This window comes from Pipistrellus kuhlii, unplaced genomic scaffold, assembly GCF_014108245.1.
Source record: "Pipistrellus kuhlii isolate mPipKuh1 unplaced genomic scaffold, mPipKuh1.p scaffold_m20_p_1, whole genome shotgun sequence".
Classification (NCBI taxonomy): domain Eukaryota; kingdom Metazoa; phylum Chordata; class Mammalia; order Chiroptera; family Vespertilionidae; genus Pipistrellus; species Pipistrellus kuhlii.
In genome coordinates, this window is record NW_023425404.1 from 93,117,330 (window position 1) to 93,134,462 (window position 17,133).

Sequence of the window (17,133 nt, forward strand, 5' to 3'; positions counted from 1 at the left end):
TATATTTTACTTTTATTGTTGACACTATTGCAGATATTCCATTTTCTCCCAACCCCTTTGCCTGCCTCCACCCAGTCCCCACGCCCTTTTTCCTCTGGCCATTACCACACTGTTGTCAGTGTCTATGGGTTAAGCATATATGTTCTTTGACTAATTCCTTCAATCCAGTTCTATACTTTTCTCTTCTAGTCATATACAGGGAATCTCAAAATTTTATATATACTTTTAACAGCTGATAGATAAATTTTGAAAATGAAATGTATTTGAACAAACACTGCCTTTATAATTATTCAAAGTGTGTCCATACATTTTTTGGGACACCTTATATTTTAATTCAAAAAGAGGCACATGTGCATAAAAATTAACAGCTTTAAACCCAAATTTTTATGTCAATGAAAAATAATTGATATTGTATATATTGATAGTTAGAAAGCAATCCATTTAATGTATCATAGATGTTTTCATGGCAATACAAATAGATTTTTGTTGTAATCTATAAGGCATTCCAGTGTCCAGCTGGGAAACACACACACACACACACACACACACACACACACATTTTACAAAACATTTTTTCTATATTAAGAACCATGGAATATCCTATCCTATAAAATAAATGGCTAATATGTAAATAGGCTGAATGGAAGAACAATGGGAACCGAACAACTGAACAACTAGTCACTATGAAGTGCGCTGACAACCAGGGGATGTGTGCAGAACATGGTGGGCATCAGCTGCGGCAGAATGATGGAGCAGGTAAGCAGTGGTGCACTCTCAGCCAGCACTGACACTTGCACCAGCTGCCTACAGCAGCCTCATGGCTCACAGTTCCTTTCAAGGTGCACAAATTTGTGCACTAGGCCCCTAGTAAAAATCCTATCTAATAAAGAGGGAATATGCTAATTGTCCCTCAAGTTGTTGCAAAGATGGTGGTGCCCACAGCCAATAAGGAGGGGATATGCTAATTGACTGCCACGTCCTCAAAGATGGCGCCATGCACAGCTACAAGATGGCGGTGCCAATTCCCCTCAGCCACTCCACATGCCTGCTTCCAGAGTCCCCCAGTCCCCTCAGCCTCCCAGCCGCCCAAGGCCAGCCCAAGGCACAGGCAAACCTTGGCTGTTGGCTGCTCAGCTGCCCAAGACTGGCCTGAGGTGCAAGCAAGGCTCAAATTGTGACTGCCCAACTGCCCAGGGCTGCCGGGGGCTCAGGTAACCAGGGCTGGCCGAGGCTTGCACTGCTGGCAGTGGCAGCAGCAAAGGTGTGATGGGGGCATCGCCTTTCCCTGATCGCTGGGTTGTCTCCCTCCTCTGAGGGCTCCCAGACTATGAGAGGGAGCAGGCAGGGCTGAGGGATGCTCCCTCCAGTGCATGAATTTTCTTGCATCAGGCCTCTAGTAAATTTATAAAACACTTGATAAGACATAAAATAACTCTTAACAATAGTTAATCTCTCAGAAGTTGGGTTAAAGGGTAACTTGGACTTTCTATTTTTGAATACTTTAGTATTGTTTAAAATTTTGCATGTGTATACTACATTTATAAGCATTAAAATTAATTAAGCTTTCTTCCCCATTTTAAAATAAAAATGATGAAAAATAATCCATTACTTATTAATGTGTACATGTACAAAATCACCTCACATACACTACTCAATATAAAAGTTGTTACTATTTTCAAAGTAGGAGTCACATTTTATGTAAAGGTTACTTAAATGATAGCCAGAGAAGAAAAGAAATAGCTTGATTCAACTCAAATGTTCTGGGTTTTTTTGTTTGTTTTTTTTTTTCCAATTTGAAAAATGTTTGGCTTTTGTCCTATGTGTTTTCATTCTGGCACTTTTACTTTCAGATTTTCCCTTATTAATATTAGTGCTTTGTTCCCATTTGTGCTTCTATGGACTTTTGTACTCTCCTCCAATACATCACTTCTCATATTGCACCACAATTACATGTCTAAAATTTTGCCACCTCTATATCACATAGTGAGTTCCTTAAGGCTAAATACTACATTTTTTCATATTTGGGGGCCTGGAGCCTAGTAATGAGCTTTTCACAATATATATTGAGTAAATGCATTATTAAAGATCTTAAAAATGTGTATTATGGTGCTGTTGCAAGATAAAGCTGACAAACCATCATCCTGTTGGTTTATCAAGTTTTACTAGACTTAAGTGAATGTATATCAGAGCCACAAGGGATTTTCAACCTTTTTCATCTCCTGGCACATATAAATTTATTACTAAAATTCTGAAGCACACTAAAAATATATTTTTTTTTCCAAACTGGCAAATAAGTAGGTATAATTTTGATTCATTCACCTGAATGGCTATTGTATTGGCTGTTGTCCTATTTTTTATTTGACAATTTAAGGGAAAAGAGGTCAGTGCCCTGAATAAGTAGGCATGTATTGCATATTTTAAAAATTCTTGTGGCACACTGGTTGAAAATCAATAACTGCCAGCTTAGTCAAGCTTCCCCAGACATCCTTAGCATTACAGCTACCTCCACTGCACTCGCCAGCCATGAGCCCAGCTTCTGGCTGAGCGGTGTTCCCCTATGGGCACACACTGACCACCAGGGGACATCTCCTGTGTTGAGCGTCTGCCCCCTGGTTGTCAGTGCATGTCATAGTGACCAGTTGTTCTGCCCTTCGGTTAATTTGCATATTTGGGTTTTATTACATAGGATAATCAAACATTCAATGAGCATTAATATATGAATAATTCTATATGAGAATCCTATAAAAGTAAAGTCTGATAATAGAACAAAAAAAAAGATGAGAATTAAGAGTTGTGCTTTGAATGATAGACTTGTATTGAATTATGTAGAGCATATAATCATTTCTGTAATAAGAAAAAGGGTAGAAGTTACATTTCACTGCCATGAAAATAATGAATGCTTGATGAAAAGGATGACCCTGTTATGGCACTTCCTATCTTGCACAGCAATTACCTTATTTACTTATCTGTCTTATCACAAAATACGATTATCCTTGAGGGCTCAAACTTGGTCATGTTCACTGTAGTAGAATCAGCATCTAACACAACTCTTAGCACATGTGCTCAATAATATGTCTCAAGGAAATTAATGAAGTGAGACAATTAGGATTTTTTTTTTTGTATCTATTACATTTTAGTGTTGAGCAAAGAGACAGAATTAATTATATAGACACAGGATTATTGAGAATTATTCTTAGCTGTGGCAATGACAAATAATGAAAAAGCAATGTAAAGGAAGAAAAAAAAAAAAAAAAAGGTAGGTAGTTGATGGAATGATGCTTGATGGCCATGATTCTCAACAAAAGAAGTGTATTTTAATGTAAAAATGAAGGGAAATCAGAGCTATGTACCAAAAACATGAATAAATCCTTTGAGAAGTGGTGTTATTTTATGTCATACTAGTGACCCAGCATGCGAAATCATGCAAGTCCTGAAATCCCTCCCCGCATGCAGCCCCTCACTCCTGCCCAGAAAGAGTCCCGCAGCCACCACCACCTCCGCTGCTGCTGCTGCCTCAGGAGGTGGGACCCAGAAACCCACTCACACCTCTGGTCAAGTCCTTCAGAGTCAAGTCCCTGACCATCCACATGTACCTAGCAGCACACGCAGCCCCACCCACTCATGCGCTCCTGCTGCACATGCAGCCTCCTTTTGATCAGTTGTTACAGCAAGAGGGTGTCACGACATACTAACTCTTTCATATATAGGATATTTCAAAGTATCTTGCTTTTATTTGTCCATATAATTAAAAGTTTAAGACCAATCTAAGATGGCAACTGTGTAACTGGAAACTACTCCTACTCCTAATCCCTCACCTACAGAAGAAGAGAAACAGAATTTAACCAGGAGGTTGCTAACCCACAAAACTATACTAAACATCCTTTATAGAACAGATGGGCACTCTGGTTTTTTGAAAAATGACAAAACAAGCCAACCATTGGCTGATCTTTAAGTTTGATTTCTAAGTTGAAGACTTTTGGGCTTTTCTACAACCATATCAAGTTGTTTAGTAATTCAATGTCTGGCTGTGACTACTTACTTTTTCAGAGGAGTATTGAGCCTATGTGGGAAGATGATGGAGGCAAATGAGGACAATGGCTAAGTACATTGAAAAAACAGCAGAGAAAAAATGTCCTCAAATGCTTTTGGTTAGAGACACTGCCATGATTTATTGGAGAATCCTTTTTAAACAATATACATTTTTATTGATTTCAGAGAGGAAGGGAGAGTGAGAAAGATAGAAACATCAATGATGAAAGACTATCATTGATTGGCTGCCTCCTGCACATCCCCTACTGGGAATCGAGCCTGAAACCCTGCATGTGTCCTGGAAAGGAATCAAACCCAGGATCCCCTCAGTCAGTAGGCTGATGCTCTATCCACTAGCCAAACAAATTAGGGCTGGAAAATCTTTTGATGACTACAGTAAAGCTGTTGTTAATGTTAGAGCTACAGGTGATAAGATAGCAAAATGGATTACCAAGTATGAATATGAAGAAGCTATTACATATATAGGGAGGGTACACCAGGAAAGGTTAGGACTTCCTCCAAAGATAATGACTGGATATTAGTCCCTTGCAGACACAGCTACTACTAAGAGCAGCTCCACCACTAAAAAGGGGTTTGTTTTAAAAAAAACAAAACAAAAAAAACACCTTCTGAGTATTCTCAAAGGAAACTGGACCAAGCAATTGAGATTCGGGAGCTGAACCACAGCCTTTTCAAAAGCAGAGTACACTGCATTTAAATTTGATTTTCATCTAAATGTTGCTAAGATAAAAGAGAAGTCACATTTGGCTTTATCTAGCACTTCTGTATTAATTTAAAAACAATTCTTTTAGAGTATCCACTTATCACAATCAAAGAATTACAGTACACATTGTCCCCAGAATCCATAAATGTGTTCTTGGCCCACTCAGTAATAGCTTACAAACACAATTTACCCATCCATAAGATTAAAAAAGAACTTGTTTTTCCAAGCCTTGCAAGAAAAGTATTCTGTTTATGTTCCATTATATGGAGGAGTATATTTTACTGGTTTGAAAAAGTACAACGGAGACAATTTTCTAGCAATTCTTTTTGCTTTGTTTTACACCTTTGGACATTCTTGCTGATGGCTGCTAGATTTTAATTTATTTGTTTCCCTATTTGATCATATTAGTGATTTTATTTTAGTGTTTCATTTGTTTTCTTCTTCATGTAACATTGATGAATACTCCAAGAATATGATACAAAAGTGGAATAAACATTAATTTTGGGCATATTAGGCTTTTATTATGTAGGACTAGAGGCCCGATGCATGAAATTCATGCACTGGGTGGGAGGGGACGTCCTACATAATAAAAGCCTAATATGCTAAGTGTCCAGTTGTCCATTCAACCAATCAAAGTGTAATATGCTATTGATATGCTAAGACCACTCAATCACTTGCTGTGATGTGCACTGACCACCACGGGACAGAAGCTTTGACTAGTAGATTAGGTCAGCTTGCTGCTGGGGTCTGGTTGATTGGGATTGAGTAGATGGGCAGGACATGCCCTGGAGCCCTCAGGTGGTCCTGCCCCAGCTGGCCAACCTTCTGCATCCCTCTCCAGCCCTGATTATGCAACAGTGGGGTCTCTCAGCCTGGCCTGCACCCTCTCACAATCCAGGACCCCTTGGGGGATGTAGGAGAGCTGAGTTTGGTCTGATCTTGCAGGCATAAAGGGCTAATATGTAAATTGACCAAAAGGCAAAATGACCAGTTGCTATGATGTTACACTGACCACCAGGGGACAGGTGCTAAATGCAGGAACTGACTCCTGGTAGTCAGTGCTAAGGATGTCTGCTCTCACCACTGTAGTGCTAAGGATGTCTGGAGGAAGCAGGCCTAAGCTGGCAGTTGGACATCTCCCAAGGGCTTGCAGACTACAAGAGGGTGCAGGCTGGGCTTAAGGATCCCCCAAGTGCAGGAATTTTGTGCACTGGGCCTCTAGTATATATGAATATTTATTCACTAAACATTTGCTGGAAACTCATTATATATGGGGCATGATAGATAGATATATGGAGAGCCTAAGTATGGTAAAGGGCAACAAAATCATCTGTACTGCAAAGGATAATCAATATAGAAATTACATACAAGTTTTTGGATATATCAAAATTTTTCCTCATTTTTATTGGGCTATCATCTCAGAAATATAAAATGTTCTACTCATACTCTGAAATTCATTTAATGAACACATGGAATATAATTTCTCAACAGAAATGACCTCACTTCATCAAATAAAATGGTTAATCCGGAGAGCTTATTTTGCATTAGGTACTGTGTAGGCCATCTATACTAATAAAAGGATAATATACTAATTAGAACAGACATCATCTGGATGTCCTTCCAGACAAAACCGTGGTGGCAGGGGCCGCAGCAGAAGCAGTTAGGGGCAATTAGGCAGGTAGGGAAGCAGGCAGGTGTCTTCAAACTACGGCCCGCGGGCCACATGTGGCCCGCAGAGGAGTCTGATCCGGCCCGCCAGGTTTTTTGGGCAGTGAGCGCAGCCAAGGTGTTACAGTAGGAATTAGTAGTATATAGTCCGGCCCTCCAGCTCTCTGAGGGACTGTGATCTGGCCCCCACTTTAAAAAGTTTGAAGACGTCTGATAGGGTATGATTAGGTTGGCAGGGGAGAGCAGTTAAGAGCAATCATGGCAGCAGTTATGGGTGATCAGGCTGGCAGGGAGAGCAGTTAGGTGCAATCAGGTCAGCAGGGGAGAGCAGATAGGGTGATCAGGCAGGCAGAGGTGGTTAGGGGCAATCAGGCAGGCAGGAAGAGGGATTAGGGGTAATCAGGCAGGCAGGCAGAGGGGTTAAGGGTTATCAGACAGGCAGGCAGAGTGCTTAGGGCTGATCAGGCAGGCAGGTGAATGGTTAGGGGCCAGCAGTCCTGGATTGCAAGAGAGATGGCCAATAAACTGGCAGTCAGTCATCCCCTCAGGGGTCCTGGATTGGAGATGATTCAGGCTGTGCTGAGGGACACCCTTCCCCCCATGCACAAATTTTGTGTGCCAGGTCTCTAGTGGGGATAAAAAAATAAACTAAGACCTATTTGCCCTTAAAGATATCTCAGTCTGGATGGATGGTGGTGAGCATGATAAATTTAGACATTATTCTAATATAACATGCTTATTGTCAATAATGAATATTTAAATGATATGCTTTTGGAATATAGAGGAAAGAACGATTTATTCTTCTAGAGAGGAGAAGTCAGGTTTCAAAAGGAGGTGTCATTTGAAGTTGTCCTTGAAAGATTAATAGAATTACATCAGAAATATAAGGAGGAAGCACAATTTAGGTAAGAAAAAGCAAAACAAAGAAAGACACAGAAGCCTAATTATATATAACATTCAGTTAAGAACAATTTCAATATGGTTGGAACACTGCAACATAGGACAGGACAGTGAAACATATGGGAGGAAGCAGTAGCTGAAGATGAAGCTGGAAAGTCAGATTTTATCCTATAAGTTTGAGAAGCAAAAAAACCCATTTTTGAATAAAAAGTAATAGGACAGCCGTGGCTAGTTTGGTTCAGTGGATAAAGCATCAGCCTGTGGACTCAATGGTCCCAGGTTCGATTCCAGTCAAGAGCATGTACCTTGGTTGTGGGCACATCCCCAGTAGGGGGTGTGCAGGAGGCAGCTGATCAATGTTTCTCTCTCATCGATGTTTCTGGCTCTCTATCCCTCTCACTTCCTCTCTGAAAAAAAAATAAATAAAAAAAAAATAAAAAAATATATATATATATATATATATATATATATATATATATATATATATATATAAAGTAATAGCACATATTCAATACAAGGTTTTAATCACCACTAAAGTGCCATCATGGAGCAAGATGCTAGTGTTAGGGATACAAAGATGAATAAGATATGTCTCTGATCACAAGGCCCACTTGAGACAGGTCCATTTTGTGGAGGATGTAGGAGGGAAAGGCTGGATGAACAGAGATTAGTAGGAAGCTCAGTGCAATAGTGTGTTAGATTATATAAAAGCATAATAAAAAAGAGGGTATGGTGTAGTGGAAATGGTATTGACAAGATAATCAGACAGACCTTAGTTTCAATCGTAGAATGTCATTGATAAACATGACTTTGGGGACAAATTATTTAATTTCTTTGTAGTTTCAGTTTTCTGGTATGCAAAATGGTGATCCTAATACATATTTTTTCAAAGTTTATATGGAGACTAAAAATAATATTCTAAACCATACTTAGCTCAATACATTTTAGAGTTTACTTTTAATAAAAGAAGAGAACCAGATATTTAAGAGAAAATAAAAGTGGGACTTAGTGCCCTGGTAGGTTTGGCTCAGTGCATAGAGTGCTGGCCTGCAGACTGAAGGGTACCATGCTTGATTCCAGTCAAGGGCACATATTTAAGCTGCAGCCCCTGGTCAGGGTGTATGTGGGAGGCAACCAATTAATATGTCTCTCTCCCATCAATGTTTCTCTCTCTGCCTCTTCCCCTTCCTCCCGTCTCTAAAAAAATCAATGGAAAAATATCTTCAGGTGAGGATTAACATTAAAAAATGTAGGACGTAGTGATTGATTGCAGAGAATACAAGAGAGGGAAGAATCGAGTATGATTCAAATGTTTTAGAGCAGGTGACTGAGTCACCTGGTCCAATATCTTATACAAAGGGTCTATGTTTTATCATTTTTTTCCCCCATGAAGCCAAATACACTTACATGGATATATCCCAACTCAAATATTATTTCTATAACAGTGGGAAATCTGCCATCAAATAGAAATTCTCTTCAAGATCATTTAGTGGTTAATCTAAGTCAAAAGATTACTTATTCAACTCAATCTTTATATAAGAACTCATCAGAAAAATATTCTATGCCTTCTTGATCAGTAAAGGACTTTAAGCTCTAAGATAGGAATATATATATTCAATAGTATAGTTGACATACAATAGTATATTAATTACATAGCACAGTAAGGAGACATTTATATACCTTATGAAGTACAGAGTGATTAACTTAATGCAATAAGTGTTGACTCCCTGAAAACCCAGTTAAAAGGAGAATATACTCTTAAGTTCTAAAATAGAGTATTTCAGATAATTTTGGGTTCTTTGGTATATTTTGAAAACATCTTTTGGGTTTCTATAACTTGTTAGAAGAAAGACTTAAAACATCTCATAAGATTATTTTCCCAATGAATAAGTGGTGCTGATCCCTATGATAATGTACTTTATGGATTTCGATTACAACATTTGTAGGTGTGGAAATTCATTTTATGCATTATATTTTATTATAGTAGTATTGGTTAAAATAACACAGTGTTCATAGACAGGAAATGACCAAAAATAAACCAATTTCACTACACACATCCAATGTAAGCAAAGAAAACATTACACCAAGTATTTTCCTGTTCCTGTCAGGGGAAAGAAATCTGCAATGTGACACTTTACTGTAAAGCTATCCCAAGGACAGTGAACAGTAAAATTAATGGGATATAACAAAATTTTATGAAATTTCTTTCCTGAATGTGCTATAATTTTTTTGTGGATACTTGTTTCTTGGCATTTAGTTACACACCTATATGATAAAGATCACAGACACTGTAATACAAGAATTAGCCACTTTTTTTGGCATTATGAAATATTAAAGACTATAAATGGGATTGCTAAAAATGAAAAACCTATGTAATATTTTTAAAAAGCAAATCAGAACTACAAGGAGGACACTTTGTGGCCTGCTGACTAGCTTTCCACCTTCAGAAAGAATCAGGCTTATATCTTTCCAGAAAGATGAAATTGAATTATATTTTTAAAGACTTACAGATAATGTAGTAATGCAACTTGTAATATTTAAAACACTTCACTTTGTACTTCAGATAAAATATAATAGACTGAGCAATTAATTGTGTTTGTAACCTCTCCCTTTTAGTCCCTATTAAAGTAACTAAAATGGTATAAACCCAACAAAACAAAACAAAACAAAACAACAACTACAAAGAGGAAGACAATCTGTAGCAAGAAATTTCAGCAAACTTCTGGATACTAGAAAGTGAAAAATGTTGAGTGATAAGGAAACTATAGCTTTGAATATGCCCTGGAAACAACAAAGAGAGCAGCCAAACTGCCCAGTAGAACTTTGAAAAGGAAAGAACACTAGATATGTTGGAAGGTGGTAGTGAGAAGTGACACTGAACACGGGGACATTAATTGAAGATCTATAATTGGACTATCTAGTTCTCCCACTACCAATAAAACAACCAGGCAGAGTAGCATTGCAATCAGTGGGAAAAAGAAAGAATACTCAATAAATAACACTAGGGTAACGGCTATTCCTGTAGGGCAGTGTTTCCCAAACTTTTGACATATGTGTACCCCTTCTATAATTTTCATAACACTGAGTATCCCTCGTACTCAAGAGAACGTAGAATTAGGCACAGCTAAGCACGGTGCAGTGCATATCCCCACCAAACTCTGGTGCAACACGTACCCCCACCAAACTCTTTCCGTACCCCTGGGAGTACGTGTAGCACACATTGGGAAATACTGCTGTATCGGGAAAACAACAAAATCAGATTTCAACCTCAAACTTAAAAATCAATTTTGGGTGTAATAAATACTAAAATATGAAGGCCCTGGTCAGGTAGCTCAGTTTGTTAGAGTGCTATCCCAACATGACAAGGTTGTGGGTTCTATCTCTGATCACGAGACATACCAGAATCAACTAATGAATGAATAAATAAGTGGAACAACAAATCAATCTCTCTCTCTCTCTCTCTCTCTCTCTCTCTCTCTCTCTCTCTCTCTCTCTCTCTCTCTTTCTCTGGTTTTCTCTCTTTCTCTTATCCCTCCCTCCTTTTATCTCTCCCTCCCTCCTTCCCTCCCTCTCCCCCTTTCTCTCTCTCTCTCAAAATCAATAAAATTTTTAAAAATAAAGTGTTTAATAAAAGACTAAAATATGAAAGGCCAAAATTTAAACCTTTAGGAAGATAAAAATAGGAGAATCTTATATAATAAAGAGGTAATATGCAAATTAACCCTCACACCCTCACAAGATGGCTGCCTATGACCAGGCTGGCAGGGGGGTTAGTGAGGGATGACCAAATGACTGAATAAGCAGGCTGAGTGGGGCAACCAGGTCAGCAGGGGTGCTAGTGAGGGATGACCAAACAACTGAATAGCAGGCTGTGTGGGGCAACCAGGCTGGCAGGGGGGCAAGTGAGGGACAACCAGGCTGAGAGGGGGATAGTTAAGGGTAATCAGGCTGGCAGAAGGGGGAAGTTAGGGATGACCAGGCCAGTGACGGGGGGAGGGTGGGATAAGAAGTGACCAGGTCTGCAGGGGGTCAGTTAGGGCAACCAGCCCAGCAGGAAGGTGAAGTTGGAGGTGACCAGGCTGGCAGGGGGGGTGGGCAGTTGGGGACAATTAGGCTGACAGGAGAGCAGTGAGGAGTGACTAGGCTGGTGAGGGGGCAGTCAGGGGTGACCTGGCTGGCAGTGGGAGGGCAGTTAGGGGCAATCAGGCTGACACGCAGAGGCAGTGAGAGGCGATCTGGCCATCAAGAGGGAGTTAGGGGCGACCAGGCAGGCAGTTAAGTGATTAGGAGCCAGCAGTCCCAGATTGTGAAGATATACTACTGCCGGTTTTTGGATATCCTTCGAGGGGTCCCAGATTGGAGAGGATGCAGGCTAGGCTGAAGGGACTCCCCCTCCCATGCACAAATTTTGTGCCCCGGGCCTCTAGTATTTTTATAATCTTAATTTAGTAAAAAATTTCCCCTAAATATAATCTAAATAATATAAATAAATAAACCATAAAGGAAAAGGTATATATATATATTAGTATCTTCAAAATATAAGTAAGACTATGAAAAATTGCTTAGAGGAAAAACAAAGAGTGAGAAGAGGGCCCAGAACCAAAATCTGAGCAACTCTACCATCTATTATACAAGTTGAGAGGCTAAAAGTACTTGACAATATAAGTCTAATAGTAATCCTACCTAATAAAAGAGTGATATGCAAATTAACCATCACTCTGCTACACTCACAAGCCACATCCACTACCAATCAGAGTTAGTATTCAAATTAACCCCAACCAAGATGGCTTCCACCACAGAGAGCAGGAGGGAGGCTTGGGTTTACCTGGCAATGGAGGAAGCCAAGCTTTCCACACACCCTGGCAGGCCCAGGCCTCTACTCCAGGCTACAACATTTCAATTATAGAAGGTGAATAATCCACAACAGAAATGGTTGCTGTCACTGAGCGAGCAGAAGACTTGATTTCACTCCAGGCTACAAGTTTCAAATGTAGAAGATACCAGGGCCTCTGCTTGGTTTGCTGGGAGGCATGGGCAGCCCGCAAAACCACCACAGGCCCCTCAGCCAGGCCACTCCACACTCTAAGGGAATCCCCACCCTGATCCAGGACACCCTTCAAGACAAATCAGCTGGCCCCGACCCATGCACCAGGCCTATATCCTATCTAATAAAAGAGTAATATGCAAATTGACAGTCACTCCAACACACAAGATGGCTGCCCTCATGTGGTCAAAGATTGTTGCCCCCATGTGTACAAAAGATGGCCAACAGGGAAGGGCAGTTGGGAGGGACCAGGCCTGCAAGGGAGGGCAGTTGTGGGTGATCAGGCCAGCAGAGGAGGGCAGCTGGGGAGAACCAGGCCTGCAGGGGTGGGCAGTTAGGGGTGACCAGGCTTGCAAGGGAGGACAGTTAGGGGGGGACCCAGGCCTGTATGGGAGAGCAGTTGGGGGGGAACTAGGCCTTCAGGGAAGGGCAGTTGGGGAGGACCCAAGCCTGCAGGGGAGGGCAGTTAGGGGTGACCAGGCCTGCAGGGGAGGGCAGTTAGGTGTGATCAGGCATTCAGGGAGGGCAGTTAGGGACAATTAGGCTGGCAGGAGAGCAATTAGGCATCAATCTGGCTGGCTGGGAGTGGTTAGGAGGTGATCAGGCTGGCAAGCAAAGTGGTTAGGGGCAATCAGGAAGGCAGGCAGGTGAGAAGTTGGGAGCCAGCAGTTCTGGATTGTGAGAGAGATATCGGACTGCCTGCTTAAATGGGCAGTCGGACATCCTTCAAAGGGTCCCAGATTAGAGAGGGTGCAGGCTGGGTTAAGAGGCACCTCCCCCCCATGCACCACGCCTCTAGTATAATCATAATATACTACCTAACTCTCAAGTAAAAATACTTATATAATAGTTGCATAACCACATAAATTTAAAAAGTTTACTAGTTTTCAATCTTCAGAAAATACAACTGACAAATGTTATGATTACAGATCTTCATCTTAAAATGTAAAAGTATAGCTCATAGAACACAGCAAAATTACTAGAATTCCAAAGGAGAGAAAATTGTAGAGTAAAAAACTTCAAGACTTCACCCCTCCATAAAAGCAACAAATATGCTAGCAAGAACTGTCAGATAAACTTTTTCTGAATTCTGGAAACTAATTAGGGGAATGCTTACGAAAAAATGCTTAATTTCAATATGAGAGTTCTGTGGCATTTTAATTTACCTTGTTATATCCTGCCTTATTCCTCAGCTCAGTGGTAGCCTTTAAGATGCAGCTCACATTCCATGTGCAGATTGCTGGTACTAGAAGAAGTGAAATGTATATACTAATAAAAGCCTAGGTGGTGTCTTGCCATGGTGTCACATGATGACCACCACAGGATAGCCACCCCCACACAGTCACAAGATGGCCAGCTGGGGAAGGAAGTTATGGGTAATTAGGCAAGCAGGGGAGGACAGTTGTGGGCAAACGGGCTAATAGGGGAAGGCAGGTGGGGGCAATCAGGCTGCCAGGGAAGGGCAGTTGGGGGTGATTAGGCTGGCAGAGGATCAGTTAGGCGTCAATTAGACCGTAGGGGAAGTGTTAAGGTGTGATCAGGATGGCAGCAGTAGTGGATAGGGGCAATTAGGCAGGCAGGAAAGCGAGTGGTTAGGAGCCAGCAGTACCAAATTGTGAGAGGGACTGGGGCTAAACCGGCAGTCAGACATCCTCCGAGGGGTTCCAGATTGGAGAGGGTGCAGATTGGGCTGAAGGACACGCCTCCTCCAGAGCATGAATTTTGTGCACTGGGCCTCTAGTTTAATATAATAATGCATTAAATAATAATTACAAATCTAGCAGCTGATTTTGCCTTATAATCTCCACCAATAAGTTGCTATCTCCAAAGTTTTACCTTCATGGCTTCATATATTAATATTAACTTTCTTCTTAATAGGTGTTAGTCTATTAAAAAGCATCAGACCAAAATAATGCAATGGTTCTTCCATGACACTTTGAACTTACATCAGTACAAAATAAATATTTTACCAGAAATTGTATATCCTTTCCCTAATGATTCATTATTGCTCTCCATATCTTCTTCACTGAACCCATACATCACTTTTCCCACCATTCTCAAGACTCTTCTTTTGTGTTCCTTGCTTAAAAATCCTCTGATATTATGGAACTCCCAATCAAAATTCTGAAACTCTTGGCAGTAACTATAAAATACAAAAATTTATACAACAGATAGTTTCTCTTGGAACTGAATGCTTGTTTTTGAGAACATGAAAGTGAAGATTCTATAATTTTAAGTTATTTTAGAGGGTTACAAATTTTTTTGGCCATAAACTGCTTAAAAAGTTCAAAGCGTCAGAAAAGTCACCTAATAGTGTGTAATCCACCTATCAGAGTTAGTTTTGCCAAGTAAAAGAGCCAATTAATAAACAAAGACACTCTTGCATGCCTTCAGCTTCCCACACTAGTAAAATCTGAATAGTGAACAGTGCTGTAACAAAGGCATAGAATGGGTGGCTGAGATTGGAAGGAGATAAGGCTTGTCAATGTTGACTACTTTGGTCCTTGGTTCCACACCTAGCTCTCTACCATCAGTAACTTCAGTGTTGATCATAATAACTTGAATTGATCTTCTCTCCTCTGATGACCCTTCACTTTTACTCTTCAACAACCCATTCCCATTGCTATGACAATGGCCTCCAATTGTTCTTAGTGTTGTCATTACTTAGGTTATGTTCCACTTCTAAAATCTTCAACTTCAAAAATTTACTCTGACCATAAATTCCCCATATTCCAACTCAGTATTAACTTTCTTACTTCATATACTTCTCATCATCAACTTTATTTAAATTTTCAATCCCCAAAACTCTAAATTTTTGCCCAATCTGTTGGCAACCTTCTACTAGTATATTTTATTCCTCAAAAATCTAGTCTAGACCATATGGCCCATCATTTCTTTCTTTTGTCATTATACTTTAAATTTTTATCCCTAATCTTCAATCCTATATCTCCTTATTTTTTTTATTTTACTTTTAACTTTTCTACTGTGATACCTAGCTATTATGTGTTCCTGGAATACACACTTAATAATTCAGACTACAGTTGCTATAATTTCATGATCTGTAAACTCACTTACACATAATTTTCCTTCAACCTTTCAATACTTTCCCAGTTAGCTCCCTCTGAATACCAAAAAAAGACCTGACAAAATGAAGAGATATACCATGATTTTTAAAGTGATGATTTATTATCTTAAAAATGTAAATCTTTGAAAATGAATAACTTAAATGCCATTTGAATAAGATTCTAACATTTCTATTTATATAAAATAATTTTATAGTTCATATGCCAGAAAAAGTGTGTAAGAATTAAAATATTGAAAAGAATAATGAAAGCAGATTTTCCTACAAAACTACAATTGCCCAGTCAATATGGCTCAGTAGTTGAGTGTCAACCTATGAACCAGGAGGTCACAGTTGGATTTGCTGTCAGGGCATATGACTGAGTTTTGGGCTTGATTCCCAGTGTAAATAGGAGGCAGCCAATCAATGATTCTCTCTCATCATTGATGTTTCTCTCTCTCTCTCTCTCTCTCTCAATCTCTCTCTCTCTCTCCCTTCCTCTCTGAAATAAATAAAAATATATATTTTTAAAACTACTTTAATCAAAACAGTCTGGTATTGGCATAAAAACATTAAATAGGTTGTGAAATGGAACAGAAAGGCCATACCAGAGGTCCAATGCACAAAGATTTGTACAAGAATTGGCCTTCCTTCCCCTGGCTGTTGGCACCGCTACCTTTCCACTTGGGCCAGGAGCCACCATTCCACCTTCTCATGCTGCCCAGAGACCCAGAGCATCTGGGGTGGTGCAGAACGCCTGCATTATCACCTTGGTTACAACACAAGCATCCTGTTCCACACCCTCACATCTGTGTATGCAAATTAACCAATTTTTGGTGGGTTAATTTGCATACTCACTCCTGATTGGCTGGCTTGTGTTGTGAAGTTATGGACAATTAGCATGTTACTCTTTTATTAGGTAGATATTTATGAGACTTTAATATAAGATGAAAATGGCATTCTCATTAAAAAATAGGAATAATAATCAAGTAATGTTATTATTAGAAACCTGACTTGTCTACTGAAATAAAATCAAGTTAGACTTCTACCTAACACTGTATTAAAATAAAATTGATGGAGAAACCAAGATGGCAGCATAGGTAAATGTCTAACTGCAGCCTTGCACAACAATTTCAAAAAAATACAACTAAAATACAAAATGACATTATCCAGAACTACAGAAAAGTTGACTGACTGGAAATTCTACAACTAGAAGGAAAGAGAAAACCAGAAGGAAAATCAGAGGAGCTGTAAAAGCCTAAGGTATGGAGACACGGTGCACACATGTGAAGAGGACTGAGTTGGAGAGGAGGGGGCGGCTGAGTGCCTGACTGGCGTTCTCTAGCAGGAAGGAGATAAAACCTCTCAGTTCAGTACTGTGCTGAACCCCAGTTTCAACTGCACTGAACCCCAGTTCTGGGCGAGACCCTGGGGACCCAGGCTCATACAGAGGGAATCTAGGCTATAAGGCAGAAACTCAGGGGAGCAGCGAAAGGCAGAATCCTGGAGGACAGTCTGTCCTCTTTACATTGCATGAAGAGGACAGACTGTTGACTGTGCCACTGGATTGCCCTAGCAGGAAGGAGACAAAAGCTCTGGACTGCACTGAACCCCACTTCCAAACCAACTTCCAACTGAACTGAACCACAGTTTGGGGTTCACTAGGGGAGAGACTAGACCAGGCATCTTCAAACTACGGCCCTCGGG

At 40.2% G+C, this 17,133-nt stretch overlaps 1 protein-coding gene and 1 pseudogene across 10 annotated transcripts in view; one reads left to right on the forward strand and one right to left on the reverse strand.

Moving 5' to 3' along the window:
• Positions 1-17,133, reverse strand: part of LRRC49 (leucine rich repeat containing 49) — a 192,066-nt gene that overhangs the window by 45,990 nt on the left and 128,943 nt on the right. The gene's annotated exons all lie outside the window — the stretch shown is intronic.
• LOC118706075 lies at positions 3,770-4,709 on the forward strand (annotated as a pseudogene).